The sequence below is a fragment of the Hemiscyllium ocellatum genome, chromosome 25, assembly GCF_020745735.1.
Source record: "Hemiscyllium ocellatum isolate sHemOce1 chromosome 25, sHemOce1.pat.X.cur, whole genome shotgun sequence".
Classification (NCBI taxonomy): Eukaryota; Metazoa; Chordata; class Chondrichthyes; order Orectolobiformes; family Hemiscylliidae; genus Hemiscyllium; species Hemiscyllium ocellatum.
In genome coordinates, this window is record NC_083425.1 from 6966516 (window position 1) to 6988958 (window position 22443).

Genomic DNA, 22443 nt, shown 5'->3' on the forward strand with positions numbered 1-22443 from the left:
GATGAAAATGGTCGGCAGGGATGATGAAAATGGCCGAGTGGGGGTGATGGACATGGCCTAGAGAGAATGATAAGCATTGCTTTAAGGGATAGAGGAGGTGATGAACTTTGCTTGGGGCAGGGAGTCCAGAATGCCAAGGTTTTGAAGTTTGTGCATTACTTGGAGGTGGGCTGGCTGAACATTGCTGTGATGCTTTGACATTTCAGCTGATTTAGAATTATGCAGGCTTTATATCTGCTTTGAAAAGCTCTATGCAAATTCTCAAAACACAGAAAGCTAACACACAGGTTCAGAAGGTAATTCGGAAAGTTAATTTAATGTTGGTCCTTATTTTAAGAGGTTAGAGTATAAAAGTAGGAAAATTTTACTGCAACTGTACAAAGGCAGTTGAGACCACAACTGGAGTACTCTGAGCAGTTTGGTACTCTTATTTACGAAAATAAGTTGTTTCATTGGAAGCAGTCCATAGAACACCTACTAGGAAGATTCCCATATGGAGGGGTTGTCTTATGAGCAAAGATTTAACAGGTTGAACCTCTACTTATTTAGAATTTAGAAGAATATGAGGTGATCTCAGAGAAACATATAGACTTGTTAAGGGGCTTGGCAAGGGTAAATGCTGAAAAGATGTTTCGTCCCATGGGAGAATCTAGGACCAGAGGGGATATTTCAGAAATAAAGGGTGCCAATTTAAGACTGAGTTAAGGAGGAACTTATTCTTGCAGAGGGATGAGTGTCTTTGGAACTCCTTGCCACAGAGAGCTGTGAGTGCAGAGTCCTTGTGTATATTTGAGGATGAGATAGATCGATACTTGATCAGTAGGGGAACCAAGGATAATAAGGAAAGGGTGGGAAATGGACATGAGGAGTGTTGGATCAGCCATTATCCTACTGAATGGCAAAGCAAGCTTGAAGGACCCCAACAGAGCTGAAAATGTGTTGCTGGTTAAAGCACAGCAGGTCAGGCAGCATCCAAGGAACAGGAAATTCGACGTTTCGGGCAAAAGCCCTTCCTGAAACGTTGAATTTCCTGTTCCTTGGATGCTGCCTGACCTGCTGTGCTTTAATCAGCAACACATTTTCAGCTCTGATCTCCAGCATCTGCAGACCTCACTTTTTACTGAAGGACCCCAACAGCCTACTTCTGTTCCTATTTCCTACAGTCTTATAAATCTGTGTGAAAACCAGGCTAGGAACAGGAAAATTTCCACTTAAGTATTAAGGATGTGCATACGTCAGAACTTTCTCAGGATCCTGACACGGATCAATGCCATACATTGCATTAGAGGCCTCTCCATATTGGAAGATTTGGGCCTACATTTCTGTGGTTACTGAAAACATTTTGAGTCAAGATACTTATTCTCTAGGAGTTAATTGCACACTTTTACCACTTCTCCCTCCATTTATTTTTACTCCCATGCACTGTTTACCATGAGCTTTAGGACAAAGCACAGAGCTGTTTGCTTTAGAGGATAGCTGCAACTTATAGATGAACAGCTTCAATACAAAAGCTCAAATGGGACAAAATAAACATCCATTACCTCCCCTCAAAATAGATGCATATTTATGCCCTGCCAACAAATTTGGAAAATAAAAGAAGAATGAAGTTGTCTCCTTTATTTTGCAGGGGTGCATCTGATGTGGAATGTTTTCAGAATGTATTCAGTTTGGGTGCCATTGCTTCTGAAACCACCTTCAAAGGAATTTTGTTGGATACTTCTGCTGGAAGACATACATTGTTAGCACTAACTCTTGGATTTGTTCCATCGTTTAGAATCATCAAATTCATGCAGTCAGCAAGAATATTATAGCATTCCTAGGTTGACCCATGAAGTATATATATTATAACACGTATGTGTGTTCACAGTTGTTGGGAAGAAAGACTATTCATTTTATTATGATAAAATATAATGTGTACTACGCTAAAAGGACAGTGCCGTGACTGCCACTGTTTAAAATTTATACCCATGAAGGGACAGAAGATATGGTTGCCAAATTAACAATGACACAAAGATAGGAAGTGAGGTAAGTTACAAAATATATTGATACATTAGATGAGTAGGCAAAGACACATGACAAATAGAGTATAATGTTGGAAAATGTGAAATTGTCCATTTTAGTAGTAAAAATAAAAAAAAATAATAGTGAGAGATTGCAAAACTCTGAGATGCAGATGGACCCGAGTGACCTTGAGCATGAATCACAAAACATGAGTATATAGAACAGTAAGTAATCAGGAAAGCTAATAGGATTTTTAAAAATTCATTCACAAGTTATGGATGTCACTGTCTAGGCCAGCATTTATTGTCCATTTCTAATTGCCCCAGAGGGGAGTTAGGAGTCAACCACATTGCTGTGGGCCTGGAGTCACAAGTAGACCAGACCATGTAAGGATGAGAGATTTCTTTCCCTAAAGTTGAACAGGCAAGGTTTAGATCCTGGGGGCAAATTGATTGAAACAATTGAAATCCCAAGGAATCTTGACAGGATAGATGTAGAGCTAGGGGTCACTGTTTAAAAATCAGGGGGCGCCAATTTTCAACTGAAAGTGGATAAAGTTTCTCTTCCTCAGAGGATGGAATGCCTTTGCAACGCTTGTCCTGAAAAGATGGTGGAAACAGTCCTTGAATATTTTTCAGGCAGGAGTAGTTATAATCTTGTTAAACCAGAAGTTGAAAGATTATTCAGAGTAGTTGGGAATATGGATTTGAGGCTACAATCAAATCAGCCGTGATCTAATTGAATGGCATAGCAAGCTTGAAGGGCTGCCCTTGATTTGTACAATTGTAACTGCAGGCCATAACAGTCTCCAAATTCACTTGCCTCAAACAAACAGTTCTTTCACAAGGAATAGAAGTTAAAGAGGCAAGCTAATGTGTAACAAAATATTTTTGGAAATGCACTGACCAACTATAAAGTGACTCAATTACTTTTGAAAGATGTATGATGTGAATAATATATTGGTAAACACATCTTTTAGTAGCCACATTTCCTTTCTAAATTTCCTTTTATTGTATTTTGATATATTTATCCTCCATTCTTTAATGTGCTGACATATGTTTTTAATTGCTTGGTTTGTTACATACATATTGCTTCATGTGAGGATAAAAGGAAGAGATTTTTACTTTTATGAATGGTAAATTAATAACATGGACAATGGAAGTGATCTGGAATTGAAAATAAATTGAAGTTAACTCCAAAATGGTTGGTGGCATCGTAAGAAGCAATTAGATATTACAGCAACTGAATAGGTCAATTTTGAGACAAATGTACTGTTATAAAGTCTTTTATAAATCATTAGTACAGTTAGATTGCTGTTGAAAAGTGTGGCACTGGAAAAGCATAGCAGGTCAGGCAACATCAGCAACGTTTCGGGAATACGCCCTTTATCAGGAATGTGATGGGGGTTTGCTGAGAGAGAAATAGGAGGGTGGGGTGAGGTCGGGGCTAAGGTAGCTGGAAAGGTGATAGGTAGATACAGGTGAGGGTGACAATTCAGAGGGGAGGGTGGAGCAGATAGGTGGGAAAGAAGATGGACAGGTAGGTCCGTTCAAGAGGGCAGTGCTGAATTGGAGGGTTGAATCTGGGATGAGGTGGGGAGAGGGGAAATGAATAAACTGGTGAAATTGATGTTAATACCGTGTGGTTGGAGGGTTCAAAGGCGGTAGATGAGGTGTTCTTCCTCCAGTTGTAAGGTGGGTTGAACTTGGCGGTGGAGGAGGCCCAGGATCTGCATGTCCTTGGACGGCATGGGAGGAGGAGTTGAAGTGGTCAGCCACAGGGCGGTGGGGTTGTTTGGTGCAAGTGTCCCAGAGATGTTCCCTGAAATGTTTCGTGAGTTGGTGTCCTGTCTCCCCAGTGCAGAGGAGACCACATTGAGAGCAACGGACACAGTAGATGTTTGGATGTATGGGAAAGTCTGTGGTGGATGTGGAAGGATCCTTTGAGGCCTTGAACAGAGGTGAGGAGGGAGACGTGGGTGCAAGTTTTACATCTCTTACATGAGCAAGGGAAGATGCCAGGAATGGAGTGTGGGTTGGTGGGGGATCTGGACCTAACGAAGGAATCATATGAGAATGGTCTCTGCGGACTTCTGATAGGGGTGGGGAGAGAAATATATCTCTGGTGGTGGGTCTGATTGTAGCTGGCAGAAATGGCGGAGGATAATGCGCTGTATCTGGAAATTAGTGGGGTGGAAGGTGAGGACCGGGGTGGGGGGTGGGGGTGGGGGTGGAGTCTCACCTTGTTGCGGTTGGATGGATGGGGTTCAAGGGTGAAGGTGCAGAAAGTGGAGGAGATACACTGGAGGGCATTGTTGATCACGTGGGAGGGGAAATTGAGGTCCTTGAAGAAGGAGGCCCATCTGGGATATCCTGGAGTGGAATTGCTCCTCATGGGAGCAGATATAGCGGAGATGGAGGAACTGGGAGTAAGGAATGGTGTGATTACAGGAGAGAGGGTGGGAGGAGGTCTAGTGTAGGTAGCTATGGGAGTCCATGGGTTTGAAGTAGATGTCCATGTTGATTTCTGTGCCTAGTTTTGGTGGACCTAATACCACAAGTTACTGAGAGGATATAGAAATTAGCAGTCCAAATAATGAAGATCTCAAAGAAACTTGAACAAGAGGAGAGATCATATACATTGGTCACATTCTCAATGCAAAAGAGGACAGAGAGAGAGAGAGAGAGAGAGAGGCATATGGTACCTGTTGTTAGGATTCTAAAGGAACTAGGAAGTAAAGCAATTTCATTTTGTCCAGAGGAGTAGGACCAGAAGACATGATCTACACTCAAAGGTCACTAAGTTTAAAAACTACTTCCAATCCTATTACAGTTTACATAAACTTGGGGTTCGACCTCAGCTGCCAGGATTCCTATCAAGTGCTTCCCAGCCAATTTGGTACTTTTGAGTAAAGTGGGGGAAAAAAAGGCATTCTGAATTCTGTTTCTTTTCACTGGGCCTACAGGTTAGTATGATTAACATTCCTTTAAGGGCCCGTTTGCCTACTCTCAAGTAACACTATCAAACAGCAGATCAACTGGTCATTAACCTCAATATTGGAAAAGATTGGCTGCTGGGTTTATGTTTGTAACTGTTACTACATTACATGTGATAACCATTTACAACAAACACTCTGACTTGTCTTTATGTGACTCTAAGTCAATATGATATATAATGTAAGGATTATTATTATACATGATTAGGACATATGATCCCAGAACAGCCCTGGAGAGGATGTACGTATTTTTCCCTCTGGATGTGGAATTTCTCACCAGTACATGGTGCACCAGACACTGTTCAAGGCTAAGAACATATCAGACTCATCCTAACAAAATAAGTTAAATGGGAATTAACTTCTTTAATGTTTTTGAAATGCTTGTGAAATTGTTTGACCATTCCCTTTCTTTCCATCAAACTAAATATACAGTGTATTTAAATTTTTGGATATCCTTCAGTTCTAAGTTCTGCTAAAGGGTCACACCCAAAACATTTTTTCTTTACAGATGCTAATGGAACTGCTGTGTATTTTTAATACTTTTTCTTTTCATCTGTAGTGGGAGTGACAGGAAGCCTCAGGCTAGAACTTGTGACCTCCCAATCAGGCTTTTGTTACGTCTCCTTAAATGACAGGCCCAAAACTATTTTTGTGGTATGGTTTTCTTTAAACAGATGAGCACAATGTTCCAGAATTATCTCAGGCTGCAAGCCCTTAATCTACTGTATATACAAAATCAATCCAACAGGCAGATGAATATGATGAATTGAAGGCTTGATGTTACACCAGCATGCATTTATTTATTGAGTTGTTAGGAAATTAGTGTTATATTTTAACAGCAAACTAAACCTGCAGACAGATTTTTGCAGCACAATAAGTGGCCATTTAGCCAATCAAACTCATGCTGCCCCCTCCCCCACCCCGAATGAGCATCAACACATAAGTGCTTGAAACACTCCGCAGATCCAGCAGCAACTGTAGGATGTAAGCGTTAATATTTTGTGTTAGTGATGACCTTTCATCAGAATCAAGATTATTAACAGAACAGAAACGTCAAGAATAAAAAAAAACTAATTATGTTGATTTTTAACAGCATTATCTGTAGACTGGAATAAATAACGAACCAAACATGACTGATGGTGGAGAAGGGCCTTATGTACCTAACAGGTGAAGATAAAACAAGGAGGACAATCATCAGTATACTGCAAGAAAAGGGAGCATATTTAAACCCCTGCCCCTGACATGTTCAGAGTGTGGGTTGGATTTGCATAAAAATGTAAATCTGACTGTAATCTACCGCGACAGCAGCTGCTTTTGATTTAATCATGACATGGATTGGCGAAATGATTGTCTCTGAAGAGGTGGGTCAATAAAAGAAGAACTTACATTTCTTTTACACCTTCCTTGACCTCAGGATGTTCCAAAGTACTTTAAAGCCAACAAAATATTTTTGAAGAGTAGTCACCATTATAATATTAGATGATATAGGTTTAGATATCAGTTAGGGGACTGTGATATACTTGAATGAATAAGCATTGGGAGGGAGGAGATATTAGCAATTTTAGCAAGCTTTAAAGTTGATAAATTCACAGGCCTAAAATGAGATGTATGCCAGGCTATTATGGGAGGCAAGGACGTAGATTGAAAGGGCTTTGACATTAATTTTCAAATCCTCTTTGGCCACAGAAGAGTGGTTCACGTGTGGAATGAACTTCCAGAGAAAGTGATGGATATGTTTAAAAGACATTTAAATAAGCACATGAATAAGAAATGTTGGCAGGGGTATTGGGCAAGGTGCACTCAGCTTGGACTAGTTTAGATTGGGATTATGGTCAGCATGGACTGGTTGACTGCAGGGACTGTTTTCCTGTTGTACGACTCTATGACTGGAGGATATTGTGTACTATTATTCAAGAGTGGAAACGTAAATCAGAAAACTATAGGCCTTTCGTAGAATAACTATTGCAGAAAACTTCTGAGGGCCAGAATTAAGCTTCACTTGGAGAGGGAAGGTTTAATTGAGGATAGTTAGCATGGCTTTGTTCACGGCAGATCATCAGGAATCTTCACGACAGATTCCTGAAGAAGGGCTCATGCCCGAAACTTCGATTCTCCTGCTCCTTGAATGCTGCCTGACCTGCTGCGCTTTTCCAGCAACACATTTTCAGCTCACGGCAGGTCATGTCTAACAATTTTGATTGAATTTTCCAAGAAGTTGACCAGGTATGAGATGAGGGTAGTGCAGTTGATGTGATTTATATGCACTTCAGTCATGCTTTTGACAAGGTCTTGCATGGTAGACTTGCTAAGAAGTTAAGAGATCATGTGATCCAGAGCAATTGGCAAATTGAATCCAAAATTAGCTTTGTCACAGGAAGCAGAGAGTGATGGTCAAAAGGTGTTTTTGTGGCTGAAAGCTTGTGTCCAACAGCATACAACAATGTTTAGTGCTGGGCCCCTTGCTGTTTGTTCTGTACATTAATGATCCTGACATAAATGTAGGAGATACTGGTAGGATGTAGGATTAGTAATTTTGCAGATGACACAAAAATTGGTGGTCAAATGGGCTGAATAGTGGCAAATGGAACATAATTCTGAAAAGTATGAAGTGATGTATTTTTGGAGGACCTGATGTGGGGATAGGGTGAGGATGTGAATCTGGGTGGGATGTTCCTTGAAAGGCCAAAAGGCCTCTTTCTGTACTGGAGAGATTCTATGATTCTTGATGACAGCAGGACAGGTAGATAAGAAGGCATATGGGATAATTGCCTTTATCAGTCAAGACAGTAAATACAAGAGCAAGGAGGACACGATTATTAAGGCCACAGGTGGAGTACAGTGTGCAGTTCTGGCTGCCCACTATAGGAAGAATCTGATTGCATCTGAGAGAATGCAGAGGAGATTTACCAGGACGTTGCCTGGGCTGGAGTGTTTCAGTAATGAAGAGAGACTAGACAGACTGAGCATGTTTTCCTTAGAGTAGAGAAAGCTGACAGGATCCTGATTGAGGCGTAAATAGTTCTGAGGGGCCTAGACAGGGTAGATAAGGAGAAATGTCTACCCAGCAGAGAGGTCAAGAACCAGAAGACATAGTTTTAAATTAAGGAGCATAAGGTTTAGAGGAAATTTGAGGAAAACATTTTTCATCCAGAACATTATGGGTATCCAGAATTCACTGTCTGTAAGCATGGTAGAGGGAGAAAGTGAAGACTACAGATGCTGGAGAGTCAGAGTTGAAAAGAGTGGAGCTGGAAAAGTACAGCAGGTCAGGCAGCATCTGAAGGGCAGGAGAGTTGATGTTTTGGGCAATGACATTCCTGATGAAGGGCTTATGCCCAAAATGTCGACTCTCCTGCTCCTCGGATTATGCCTGACCTGAAAGGGTGGTAGAGACAGGGATCTGCAAAACATTTAAGAAGTATTTAGATAAGCACTTGAAACACCACAACATACAAGGCTCTGGGGCGCATGTTGGAAAATGGGATTAGAGTAGATGGATGTTTAATGACTAGTGGTTGTATAGGAAGCTCGCACAAACAGCAGTATGATAATGACCTGTTTCTGTGATGTTGATTGAGAGACAAATATTGACCTATGATGACTCCCTTGCTTTTCTTTACAATCACGCCACAGGACCTTTTTAACCTGTGCTGTCGGTGTTATTCAATAGGAAAATAAATTAATGTTGGCTAATTTGACCTATGTCATTAGTTTGATATCAGAAAGCACATTGATGTTGCACATCATTTCTTTATTGCCTGATAATATTTAGGATCTGGAATACACTGCCAGAGAGTGTGGTGGAATCAAATTCCATTGTGGCTTTCAAAAGAAAATTGGATAATTACCGGAAGAGAAAGTTTGCAGGGAAAAGATGGAAGAGTGAGACATGGTGAGTTGCTCTTGCAGAAAGCCACACAGACAGAATAGATAAAATGGCTTCTTTCTGTGCTGCAATCATTGTGAAATTATGGCTGGCTAATTCAGAGCAACATGGCTACAATGGGCAGTTACACTTATGGGTAGTGTATTTTCAGATTTTTCACAGTATTCTAAGCTTTTATAACAAAACAAACAGAATTATCTTCCATTTGTTCCAGAGAATATCTTAAAGGAATTCTTTACTAATATATACAGACATTCATTTCTTATCAGGAACAGGAATTACTATCACAGAGTTGAACATATTTTGACTGCCTTACACTGTAGAACTTGCTTTTCTTAGTAATCTGCTCTTAGATTTGCTTCAAGGTGATTTGAAGTGCTTGAAGGTCAAATAATATGCTGGGTGAGCTTTAGATCTCTCCCATTTCACAAAGATTTATAGTCACAATGGAAAGGGAATATTCAGTTGCCTTCAGCTATACTACAGAATAATAATACTGAAATGTTGAATGCTAAGTTATCACAGAGCTTCTTGGCAAAAAAAGTTTTCGATTTAGACTTGCATTTATAATAGTTAATGATTTAAGATGTGATGTCTACAAAAGCTAGCCTTTTCCCAATGAAGCTTTTTTTCTGTCCAACATTCATCGATCACCAGCTCATAATTTTAAAAAAATTCTATTAATTCACTCCAGTTGTCTCCTGGTATATCCTCAAAGTGCTGGGTGACAGTTTACACAGGGTCTGACAAGTGTTGAGCATTATTCACTCTTGAGGCCAGAAAGTGATTTATGGAAGTTAGTTTCTCCCATGTCCCTACCACAACCCAGGTCTTGTCATCATATTTAAATATATGTATCTTACCCCATCTTCCTAATTGAGGATCAGGAAGGTGAATTGCATTGATTCTGCTACAACTCTTGAGATTAGTTAAATCTACACAGTGCTGGGGAATTAAACCTCCTACCCAACTCCCCATTCACTACAAACTCAGCAATCCCACAGCTACCTAGAGTATATACACCTTTACATCCTGCTTCCTGTAAAGACTCCATTCCATTTGCCCAGTTTTTCTGTCTCCATTGCGTCTGTTCCAATGAAGTCAAATGTTACAAGGGGACCTCCGAAATGTCCGCCTTCTTCCTCAACTGACATTCTCCACCACTGTAGTTGACAGGGCCCTCTACATGTCCAATCCATTACCCGCACTTCGGCCCCCACCCCTTCTCTTCCCTTCCACAACAGCAATTGTTTCTCCCTAGTCTTCACTTATTACCCCATCAGCATAAAGGAGCATTTGTTGCCATTTCCACCACCCAATGGGATACCAGCACCAGACACAAATTCCTCTCCTCTCCTTTACTACCCTACCACAGGAACTTTCCCCACCTTGCTTTACTCTTTCTCTACTTCCTACGTCTCTCACACCACAACGGCACCTTCCCATACAATCACAGAAGATGCAATACTTGCCTGTTTACATCCTCATTCTTCACTACCCAAGACCTCAGACACACATTCCAGGTGAAGCACAGCGCACTTTACTCAATCTAGTTTACTGTATTTGCTGCTCACAATGTGGTCTTCTCCACATTTGAAACACAAAACAGACTTGGTTATTGCTTTGCAGAACAGTTATGTTCTGTCCACAAAAATAATCCTGAGCTTTGGTTGCCTAAGCTCGGCACGGTGGCACAGTGGTTAGCACTGCTGCCTCACAGCGCCTGAAGACCCGGGTTCAATTCCCGACTCAGGCGACTGACTGTGTGGAGTTTGCACGTTCTCCCCGTGTCTGCGTGGGTTTCCTCCGGGTGCTCCGGTTTCCTCCCACAGTCCAAAGATGTGCGGGTCAGGTGAATTGGCCATGCTAAATTGCCCGTAGTGTTAGGTAAGGGGTAATGTAGGGGTATGGGTGGGTTTCGCTTCGGCGGGTCGGTGTGGACTTGTTGGGCCGAAGGGCCTGTTTCCACACTGTAAAATCTAATCTAATCTAATCACCATCTTGTTCCCTAACCAACATTTCAGTCTCAGGCCTGTTGCGGTATTCCAGTGAACCATGATGCAAGCTAGAAAATAGCATATCATTTTCTGCTTGTGAACCCTATCGCCTGCAGGACTCAATGTTGAGTTCAATAATTTTACAGCCTGGGCACCTTCTCCCATGTCCCTACCACAACCCAGGTCTTGTCATCGTATGGGCTCTACTATAACCAATTCTGTCAGCCACTAATGGTCCCAATTAGCAGTTATTCATTCTCCACAGCTGACCCATTATCTTTGTCTACACAACTTGTGTTCTTTCTCACTGAGCTCCTTCTCCACCGATCGTTAACTCCTCCTCCCTCCCAGACCCCCACCCCATCTTCAGCATGCGTACCAACTGTTTCCTTGCCACAATCAGTTCGAAAGAAGGGTCATTGGACTCAAAATGCTAACTCTGTTTTCCCTACACAGATATTGCCAGACCTGCTGAGTTTCTTCAGAAATTTCTGTTTTGGATTCAGAAGAAAACTGTTCACTTGCTAAAGGTCAGAAAGTATCTAGAAATTTTTCTGGTTGAATTGAAATTCAACTGCCCATTAATCTATATGTGTAAAGGAATTAATCAAATGTTTGTTGTACACAAGTTGGCTCAGGGTTTGAGTATTCATGCATCATATGCCTAATACATTCAGGGTCACCTGAGGTTAGATGGTTACACACACTTCTCTGAAGGCTAAATGCAATGCTAAAATGTGATGGTTAAATGAAATACAGTGGTCATTCCTGCTTGCCAGTATCTCCCTCAGTCATTATGGAGTCTAGTGTTGGCTAGTCAGTAGCTGATCTCCTCACCTACAGCTACATCTAGGGTTTGGTTTCATTTGTATCTGACAATTCTCAATCCTATTTACTTGTGCTGAATGTAAAATTTGTTTTGCATAAATATCTGAAGTTTTCCCTCCCTATTGTGATATACCAGTTTATTGCATATTTCTCTCTCACGTTTATCTGTCAGAATCTTTCTCTGGTGCTGCAAAAAAGCTATGCAAAACAGCTTGCCTTGGTGCACTGTGTACTAATAGTTCGAGCTTCCAGGTGAGTTTTCCACCAAGTTTAATCACTTAGAACTCAGTTACAGCATTAAATAAAAGTCAGCTTCAAGGTTTTAAAACTATGGCCTCAGGATCCATGACATCCTTGGGGAGTTGATGAGGTCAATAGATCATTCTTCATCAATGGACACACAAACTGAATGATTTAAGAACAATGTCTCAGGAGCTCAAATTCTAGATTTCTTTCTATGTTAATATGTGAACTAATTTATTTGTGACTATAGAAATACTACATTGATACCAGAATAACAGCATGTTTTCTTAGGGTTTGGTGACAGTTTTATTAGAAATTAGTATTTGGGCTTTCCCAAACAGTAAGTCTGGAAATCACTGATTGATAAAGACTTAAATAGCTGGCAACTTAAATTGTGCAATTACTTCTAAACTAGAAATCCCAAATTGTTGGTTGTGACTTGTGACAATGCTGCTCCTTTAAAAAGGTTATACTGTCCTTGGTTTCTTTCAAGGTGGGTTGTAAAAGGCAGAGGTTCTGATTTGTCTGACATTAGGGTCCTAACAGATACTGCCTAAGACAGCAATCAGGGAAAAGGCTTTTAGGTTTTTTTTTAAAACAGTTGTGCAATGATAAGGGGCTGGCCCGTTCTCCCAGTGCAGGGATTTTTCTAGTTTGGTTTAGGTTTTATGGCTGTTTGAAACTGCTAGGGACATAGAAGCAACTACAGTGAAGAGAGATTCCATGCTTCAGCAAATGATCCCTGGCTGATCCTTTCTCTTTCTAACATCTGGATTTGAATTTACCTTTTTTGCCAAGGGATCTGTTTAAGGGGACATTACAGGAACTTACAAAATAGCATCATTAAGTTGTGATGCTGGGTTTTCAGAAATGTTAAGGCATATTCTGTTCACTTTTGTTAGTGTTTCACTCAGTAGTCTGTAAATAAATTCTGTTTTGTTTGTGGTTTGACTAGCTGTATCACTCTAGGAATATCTGCCTTACATCTGACTAAAAAAAACTAAAACATGTAGGGCCTAGGTTACTTAAATTGTTTTGAAGGGTCCGGCTTTGTCCACAACAGACTCACAGTGGGGTTTACTGAGTTCATTTTTGGGATGGCAAGCTCCCCCTCTACTGAGATAGCAATGGTGACTGTGGAGATGAGATTCTGGTGGAACATCCTGGATTCAGTGGATTCCTATCACCAAAAAAGGGTAGGTCATATGACTGAACTAGGAAGGGGAGTGGCAGTTCAAGCTGCACTGCATTTTTGCTCCTGTCTGCCAGTTAAATTGGGCCCTTACCCTAGGAGGATAAGGATAATGATTCTACTTCACAGGAACTAGCAACAACACAAAAAAGGAGAAAGAGAGAGGGGTTGCTGAGTGAGTGAATGGAGAAAGGGTATTTGGGAGGAGGGTTGCTGACTTGGAGGGGGCTGCTGACTAAGTGATAGTAGAGTTTGGAGGTGAGAAAGAGACAGTGATTGTGAAAGAATTGCAGAGAGCGCATTGGGAAGAGTGAGGGACGTTCGGAAGAGAACTTGCAAGTGATGGTGAGTGGGGGCAGAGGTTTCGGGAAGAGGGCACGCTGACTGCATGAATAAATAGAAGGAGGGGAATTGGGAAGAGGTGATGATGCATGCATGTGCTGGGAGGAGGGGATTTTGGAAGAGGGGTATTTGTGTGCTGGAGGATGGTATTCTCTAGAGTTTCAAAGAATGAGAAATTATCTTATTGAAACTTACAAAATAGTTAAAGAGATAGTCAGTGTAGATGCAGGTAAGATACTTCCCCTGACTGGGGAGTCTAGAACCAGGGTGCACAATTTAAAAATAAGGGGATGCTATTGAGGGTTGAGATATGGAAAAATATTTATTCAGGATATCAGTCTTTGGAATTCTCTACTTCAGAGAACTGTGGAATCTCAGTCTTTGATTATGCTTAAAGTAGATATTGACAGATTTCGGATTACCAGTTGTGGAAAGAATTATGGAGATAGTACGAGTAAAATGCATATGAACTGGAAGAGCAGGCTTGATTGGCTGAATTGCCTAACTCCTGTTCCTTGGATTAGGAAGAGCAGCAAAATTTGTATGGGGCTTACAGGAGAGGGTCTTTACTAAATCTTTTGCCACCAGAGAACATGAAGAGTTTGGTTGAAACCCCTACATTAGTCCATAAAATAATATTTTCATAAAATACTTTAAAAACTCTAATTTTCTTATTTATAAGTATTTATCATATGTTGTTTCATAACATGTTAATTTTAATTTTGTACTGAATGTTACTGTTGCTTTATTACTGTTTTGTATTTCCTGGCATCTTTAATCACTTTAATTTTCAAGTATTAAGATGTTGTCAAATTGGTAAATGATTTCAGAAGCACTCCCTCAAACAGTCAACTTACATGATACACAGTGAGACATAACAACACGACGGCTGGAGGAGGAGCGCCTCATCTTCCGCCTGGGAACCCTCCAACCAAAAGGTATGAATTCAGATTTCTCCAGTTTCCTCATTTCCCCTCCCTCCACCTTGTCTCAGTCGGTTCCCTCAACTCAGCACCGCCCTCCTAACCTGCAATCTCCTTCCTGACCTCTCCGCCCCCACCCCACTCCGGCCTATCACCCTCACCTTGACTTCCTTCCACCTATCCCACCTCCACCGCCCCTCCCCCAAGTCCCTCCTCCCTACCTTTTATCTTAGCCTGCTTGGCTACTCTCTCTCATTCCTGATGAAGGGCTTATGCTCGAAACGTCGAATTCCCTATTCCTGAGATGCTGCCTGGCCTGCTGTGCTTTGACCAGCAACACATTTTCAGCTGTGATCTCCAGCATCTGCAGACCTCATTTTTTACTCGAGCCAGTTTTCAGAGCCAGTTACCGAGCAGGGAAAAATTTGTGCTTATTTAACAATCTTCATAATGACTGAGCATAGAAAAGGAGTCAATTCCAGAATGGGGATTGCTTTACATGGCCATTTTGGGGAGCACATAAAATACGGTGGGAATCCAAGTTACAAGCTTCTCACCCACCTCTTAGATGATTCCTATAATATAGGGGAGGAACTCACACACATTTGAGTAAATACTTACGGATCAACTGAATTGTTAAAAGCTCAATAAATGATGAGCTCAATATTACCCTGGCCACACCATGATAAAGTTGTTGTGGACAGACAGGCAGGCAGGTGGAAGTGGACAGACTGTTTTCTTTTTAAAGGAAAGCTTTAAAAAGGAACTTCTATCTTTACAGGATACTCTTTGTGCATCAGACACAAACCTGGAAAACAGATTCACCACCCACCCCCAAAATAAAAAATCAAAGGATGCTTGAACACTCCTAGTTGAATGCCCCTAACTTCCCTGGATCTGGAATCCATTGGAACCTTCAAGCTGGGGCTGCTTGTAGTGTCTTGGTTCTGCTGAAACTGTTGGAGCTAATTTGATTTGATTTGATTTAGTTTAGTCATGTGTACCAAAGTACAGTGAAAAGCTTTGTTTTGATAGCAGTACAGGCTGATCATAGCAAACAAGGACATACAGATAGTAGGCTGCTTAGACATAGTGAGGCATACAGGTTATACTTGCACAGGAGGTGCACAAAGCAAGATCAACATTATTCGAAGTTAGACAGTCCATTCATCAGTCTAATGATAGCAGGGAAGAAGCCATTCTTGGTGCATGTGTTCAAGGTTTTGTATATCCTGCCTATAGGAGAACATTACTCGGGTGGGAAGCATCTTTAGTGATGCTGGCAGCCTTTACATGGCAACGAGAAATGTAAGTGAAGTCCGTGGATGGGAGGTTGGCTTCTGTGATGGTCTGGGCTGCCCAGACAATCTTCTGTAGTCTCTTACAGTGCTGGGAAGAGCAGTTGCCGTACCAGACTGTTATGTACCCGGCCAGTATGCTTTCTTTGGTGCATCTGTAAAAGGTGGTGAGGGGCCATACGGACATGCTGAATTTCCTAAGCCACCTGAGGAAGAAGAGGTGTTGTTGTGTCTTCTTGACCATTGCACCTACGTGGGAGGTCCAGGACAGATTGTCAGTTATTGTCACTCCGAGGAATTTGATGCTATCAACCCTCTCAACTTCCACTCCATTGATAATAAATGGGGGCATTATGTGTTGAAGGCAGAGCTGTAGTCAATGAGTAGGAGTCTGATGTAGGCGTCCTTGTTGTCCAGATGTTCCAGGGCTAGGGAAATGGCATCCGGTGTGGACCTGTTTTGCCAGTAGGCAAATTGCAGGAGATCGAGGCAGTCTGGGAGGCGCATGTTGATGTGTGTCATAACCAGCCTCTTGAGAGCTTTCAGCCAATCTTTGGCAGCACCAAAGGATATAACCGTGTGTCAATGAGCGTGGTATGGCTGAGAGATAGTTTCCTATTGATCTATTGTGACTTTCGTTTTGGAGGAGAGGTGGGTGAGCTGTTTATGTCATTCCAATTAAATTCTGCTCCATGTTGCAGACAAAGGGTCATTGTGACACTTGAATTTACTTTGCTAGCAATGGTTCTGAAGTTGTCTGTTAGTTAGTGGCGAAAATGATCTCTATTATTCAGCTTTCCTGCACTCCTGCCTTGAGTTACAAACTTGGGTTCAATCTCCATTTCAGCATGTACTCTAGGTTGAATGTAGTGCAAACTGAGAGAGTGTCTCAATGTTGGAAGATTTTGATGAAGAGCCTCCATAAACACCTCCACCCCTCAGCATTCTTCAGCCAGAAACACTGAGTTGATGATTCATCTTAGCCTGTTCCAGGGCTCCCCAGCATTAAAATATCACTCTTCAGCCAATCTGATTCAGTCAATGTGACATCAAGAAACATTTGATGGCTCTGGATACTGTAAAATCTATTGGCCCCAACAGCATTCCGGCAATAAAACTGAAGACCTGTGATCCAAGACTTGCTACACTTCTAGCCAAGCTGTTTCAGTCCAGCTGAAATATTGGCATCTATCCAACAAGGAGGAAAATTGTCAGGTATGACCTGTACGTGAAAAGCAGGACAAATTGAACCTGGCCAATTATTGCCCCATCAGTCTATGCTTGATCATCAGTAAAGAGATGAAAGATGTCATCAACAGCGATATCTAACAGCACCTGCTCAGCAATAACCTGATTTAAACTTGGAACAAAAGACCTGAATTCCAGAGGTGAGGTGAGAGTGATTACCCTTGATATTAAGGCCGCCATTTGACCAAGTGTGACATCAAGGAGCTCTGGCAAAATTGCAGTCAATGAGATGGGGGGGGGGGGTGATATTTCTCTACTGGTTGAAATCATACCTATCACGAAGGAGGATGGGTGTGGTTGTTGAATGTTAGTCATCTCAATTCCAGAACATCATTGCAGGGGCTTCTCAGGGTAGTGTCCTAGGTCCAACCATCTTTAGCTGCTACATCAATGTCCTTCCTCCATCATGTGGTCAGAGTGGGGATGTTTGCCAAAGATTGCACAACTTTCAGCACAATTCACGACTCCTCAGATACTGAAGCAGTTCACATCCTAAATACAGCAAGATCTGGACAATATCCAGGCTTAGGGGTAAAAGTGGTAAGTAACATTTGCTGTGGGTAATGATCATCACCAACAGGAGAGAATCTAACCATTGTTCCTTGACATCCAATGGTGTTATCATCATTGAATCCCCCACTGTCAATATTCTAGGGAGGTTACCTTTGGCAGAAGCTGAACTAGACAAGTGATATAAATACAGTGACTAAAGAGAATGTCAGAGGTTAGCAATCCTGCAGTAGGTAACTCACCTACTGACTCCCCCACAGCTTATCTATCATCTACAAGGCACAAATCAGGGGTGTGATGGAATACTCCCCACTTGCCTGGTTGTGCAATTCCAGCAACACTCAAAAAGCCTGATGTCTTCCAGGACAAAGCAGCCTACTTGATTGGCTCCACATCTGCAAACATCCACTCAGTCCAACACTAACATGCTGTAGCAGCTATAAGACACACTGCAAAAATTCACCGAGACTCCTTTCAATAGCATTTTTTCAAAACCATTACCACTACAATATAGAAGGAAAAGGGCAGCAGATACATGGGAATATCACCATTGCATATTCCCATCAAGCCACACACCATCCTGACTTAGAAATATATCACCATTCCTTCACTGTCACTGGGTAAAAATCCTGGACTTCCCTCCCTAATGGCATTGTGGGTCTACCTACATCACATGGACTGCAGCAATTCAGGACGTCAGCTCACCACCACCTTCTGAAGGGCAACTAGCGACCCACAATATATGCTGATTGAGCCAGGAATGCCCACATCCAACAAAAAAAAATTTGTCTCAATTGACTTCTTAAGTGGAAGTTACCACATTACTCTCTGTTTCTCCTTTTGTTTCTTAACATTTGTGTGGCAATAAAGAGGCGATATAATAATCTTGTTTTACAGAGGGTCCTACTGCTGTAGGGTGAACTATCAAAGTGTGTTTGAAGGTGAGATCATACAAGCTTTGAAGAATAGATTAGATTGGTGACTGGAGCAAAGGAAGTCAGAGATATGGAAGAGGTAAGGCTCACAACAATAGGGCTATTGGATAAAAGCAAATTACTGCGGATGCTGGAATCTGAAACCAAAAGAGAAAATGCTGGAAAATCTCAGCAGGTCTGGCAGCATCTGTAAAGAAAGAAAAGAGCTGACGTTTCAAGTCAAGCCGTCCCTACATCTGGGATTCCTTTAATGTCCTGAGACACATTGACAGCTTTCAATTCGCAGGCCCTAACCATCTTCTATTCACCATGGACGTGCAATCTCTTTACACCTCCACCCCACACCAAGATGGCTTGAAAGTTCTTTGCTTCTTTCTCAAAAAGAGGCCCGATCAATCTCCATCCACCACCACTCTTCTCTGCCTGGCTGAACTTGTTCTCTCTCTCAACAACTTCTCCTTCAACTCATCCCATTTTCTCCATATCAAAGGTGTAGCAATGGGTACCTTCTTGGGTCCTAGCTATGCCTCCCTTTTCATGGGGTATGTGGAACATTTCTTGTTCCAGGCCTACCCGGGTTCCCTCCCACAATTACTTAATCGGCACATCGATGACTTTTTCGGTATGGCTTCATGCTCTTGTGCTGACCTGGTAAACTTCGCTTCCAGTTTCCATCCCTCCATCTCCAACACTTGCCTTCCTTTCCTTGACCTTTCTGTCTCCATTTCCAGCAATAGTCTATCCACTAATATCCATTACAAGCCTACTGACTCCCACAGCTATCTGGACCACAGCTCTTCTCACCCTATGTCCTGTAAGGACTCTATCCCTTTCTCTCAGCTCCTTTGCCTCCGCTCATTCGTTTCGATGAGGCCACTTTCCAAAGTGGTGCTCTTAATATGTGCTCCTTCTTCTCTAACCGTGGCTTCCCACCTACAGTTGTTGACAGGGCTTTCAACAGTATGTGGTTCATCTCCCGCACCACGACCCTTACCCCCTCTCTCCCCACCCAGAACAAGGATAGGGTTCTTCTTGTTCTCACCTTTCACCCCACCAGCCTTCACATGCAAAGAATAATTCTCCATTTTCGTCAACTCCAACACGACACCACCACTAAACACATCTTCCCTTCCCTCCTCTTGTCAGCATTCTGCAGAGATCGTTCCCTCCGGGACAACCTAGTCCACTCCTCCATCACACCTAACACCTCTTCCATCACACACGGCACCTTCCCATCACACTTAACACCTCTCCCATCACACGCGGCACCTTCCTATGCAATCGCAGAAGGTGCAACACCTGCCCCTTTACCTTTTCCATGCTCACCATCCAAGGCCCCAAACACTCATTTCAGATTAAGCAGTGTTTCACTTGTACCTCTTTCAATTTGGTCTATTGCATTCGTTGCTCCCAATGTGGTCTCCTCTATTTCGGAGAGACAAAACACCGACTGGGTGATCGCTTTGCTAAGCACCTTCGGTCTGTACGCAGTCAGGTCCCGGACCTTCCCGTGGTTTGCTACTTCAACACACAACCCTGCTCCCATGCCCACAGGTCTGTCCTTGGCCTGCTGCAATGTTCCAGTGAAGCTCAACGCAAACTGGAGGAATAGCATCTCATCTTCCGACTAGGCACGTTACAGCCTGCCGGTCTCAACAGCACTGGACGGCACAGTGGCACAGTGCCAGAGACCCGGGTTCAATTCCCGACTCAGGTCACTGGCTATGTGGAGTTTGCACGTTCTCCCCGTGATTGTGGGGGTTTCCTCCGGGTGCTCCGGTTTCCTCCCACAGTCCAAAGATGTGCAGTTCAGGTGAATTGGCCATGCTAAATTGCCCCTAGTGTTAGGTGAAGAGGTAAATGTAGTGGAATGGGTCTGGGTGGGTGCGCTTCGGCGGGTCGGTGTGGACTTGTTGGGCCGAAGGGCCTGTTTCCACAGTGTAAGTAATCTAATCTAAACATTGAATTCAACAACTTCAGATGATCATCCCATCTCAACTCCTCTGTTTTCATTCTGCTCCATAATTCTATTTCATTTATTTTATTTATCTTATTTATTTATTTTTTTCACTATTCTGTATCGCTTATTTCTTGATTGTCTCTCTTTCTCTCTCTCCCCACTCTCTTATCACCTTTTTCCTCTCTTCTTCACCCTTTACTACCCTTCTCCCCTGTTTTCCATTTTGCCTCTGCTTCACCCATCCCCCCCCCATATTTTGGCACATAGAATAATTCTCTGCCATTTTCGCCGTGGTCATTCACAGCTCCTAGTCTCCCTATAATCTCTCTATGTACTGTCATTATCATTTCTTTATTGTTACCTTTATTTCTGGAGCCATGATTCACCTTCTGTCAGCCTCGTATAAATACCTCCCTATTTCTCCTTTTTCTTTTAGCTTTGACAAAAGGTCAGTTAGACTCGGAAAGTCAGCTCTTTTCTCTCCTTACAGATGTTATCAGACCTGCTGAGATTTTGCTGCATTTTCTCTTTTGGTGACAATAGGGCTAATGTTTGTATGCAGCTTCTCCCTAGTTATTTTTCAGATCAAAATGTATATCTTACATTGACTAATGTTCACCTGCATTTTTACTCAGTTCACCACATTTCCGAAGTTGGCTGGGACTCAATGGTCAGTTTCAGTTTTGTAATTTCCATGCAAATTCCTTGAACTAGGAGGAGAAAGTGAGGTCTGCAGATGCTGGAGATCAGAGCTGAAAATGTGTTGCTGGAAAAGCACAGCAGGTCAGGCAGCATTCAAGGAACAGGAGATTCAATGTTTCCTGAAGAAGGGCTTATGCCTGAAACGTCGAAATTCTTTGAACTAGCCAACTTTCAGATGCAGACAAGTTTGATTCATCTAAGTTCTCATATCAGACAAAACTTTGAGAAATAAATGCAGAGATTTGGTCAGAAACTCAGCAGCTCTGAAGACAATTTGAGTATTTTATAAAACAATGCACTCCTGAAATCTCCAAACTGCCTGAGACAGCTCACTCAGGTAAAGAAGCAAATCAGAGAAAAGAGAGAGAGAGAGTGAGAGTTTTGGGGGTGGGGGTGGGGGTGTGGTGGAGACAGAGAAAGAGAGAGAGTGTGCATGCATGGTTACACATGAAAAAGGTCTGGACCGTGTGGGGGGGACGGTGGTTGGGGGCAGTGTGAGGTTTTGAATTGGACAACCAGATCCATTTTTTTGCCAAGGCCAACAGGAGTGGCCAGGAGTAGACTTTTGCCAGTCCTTCAAGGGAGTGTTGGAGGAAAAGAGGAAGACTACCAGGAAGCTGATGGGGAGACAGGGTTTGAAATGAGACCACAAGTTGTCTGGGAAGTGGGGAGGATGGTAGAAGCAAGGAGATCGCAAGGATGATATGGGGATATGGGAGGCTCTAAGGGGATGGAGGGCATGGGGAGGCCGCAGGTTGCAAGGTGTCAGTCAGAGAAAGAAGCTGAGGGAAATCAAAGAAAAAAGGAGGCTGCAAATAGATGGGAGAGAAAGAACAGTTTTAAATCTGTCCACAAAAGAAACACTCAGCCAACTAGCTACAAGCTAGGAAATCTTGCAATCTCTAAGATAGTGAATTATTTGCAAATTAATTTGTTATCTCCAACTTAAGGCTGCAGATTTGGGAAAGAAAATAGTGGGTGCTATTGTAATGAACATTATTAAATATTAAATTTAAATGTGAGATGATGTTCTGTGATAAACAATGTAGTAACTATCTGGTTAAAATATTACAGCTTTGTGAATATGCAATGGAAATGCATAACTGTGGCCTCACCAATCAGCGTAAAGTGTGTTTGGGGGAAGGCTTTTTCTGTGCTGAAGTGTCAGTTATTTTGAAAAAAAATGATTTGCTAATTTAAAGCCTTTAGTCTTGTGTCAATCTGAATTCTGTAGTTCCAGGAAATTACTACTTTCCTTGTGTGCCATGATTTTAAGTTTAATTGGGTTGATAATCATTGTAGGTGCTGTTGACTTGTTCTAATTATGCTTCTGTTAAATCCACAAGCCCCATATATTTCCAAAGGTGACACCATCACTCCATA

General features: G+C 42.2%; 1 protein-coding gene across 4 annotated transcripts in view; it reads right to left on the reverse strand.

Annotated features, from left to right (window-relative positions):
* cep112 (centrosomal protein 112) overlaps window positions 1-22443 on the reverse strand; it is a 572452-nt gene that overhangs the window by 65924 nt on the left and 484085 nt on the right. The gene's annotated exons all lie outside the window — the stretch shown is intronic.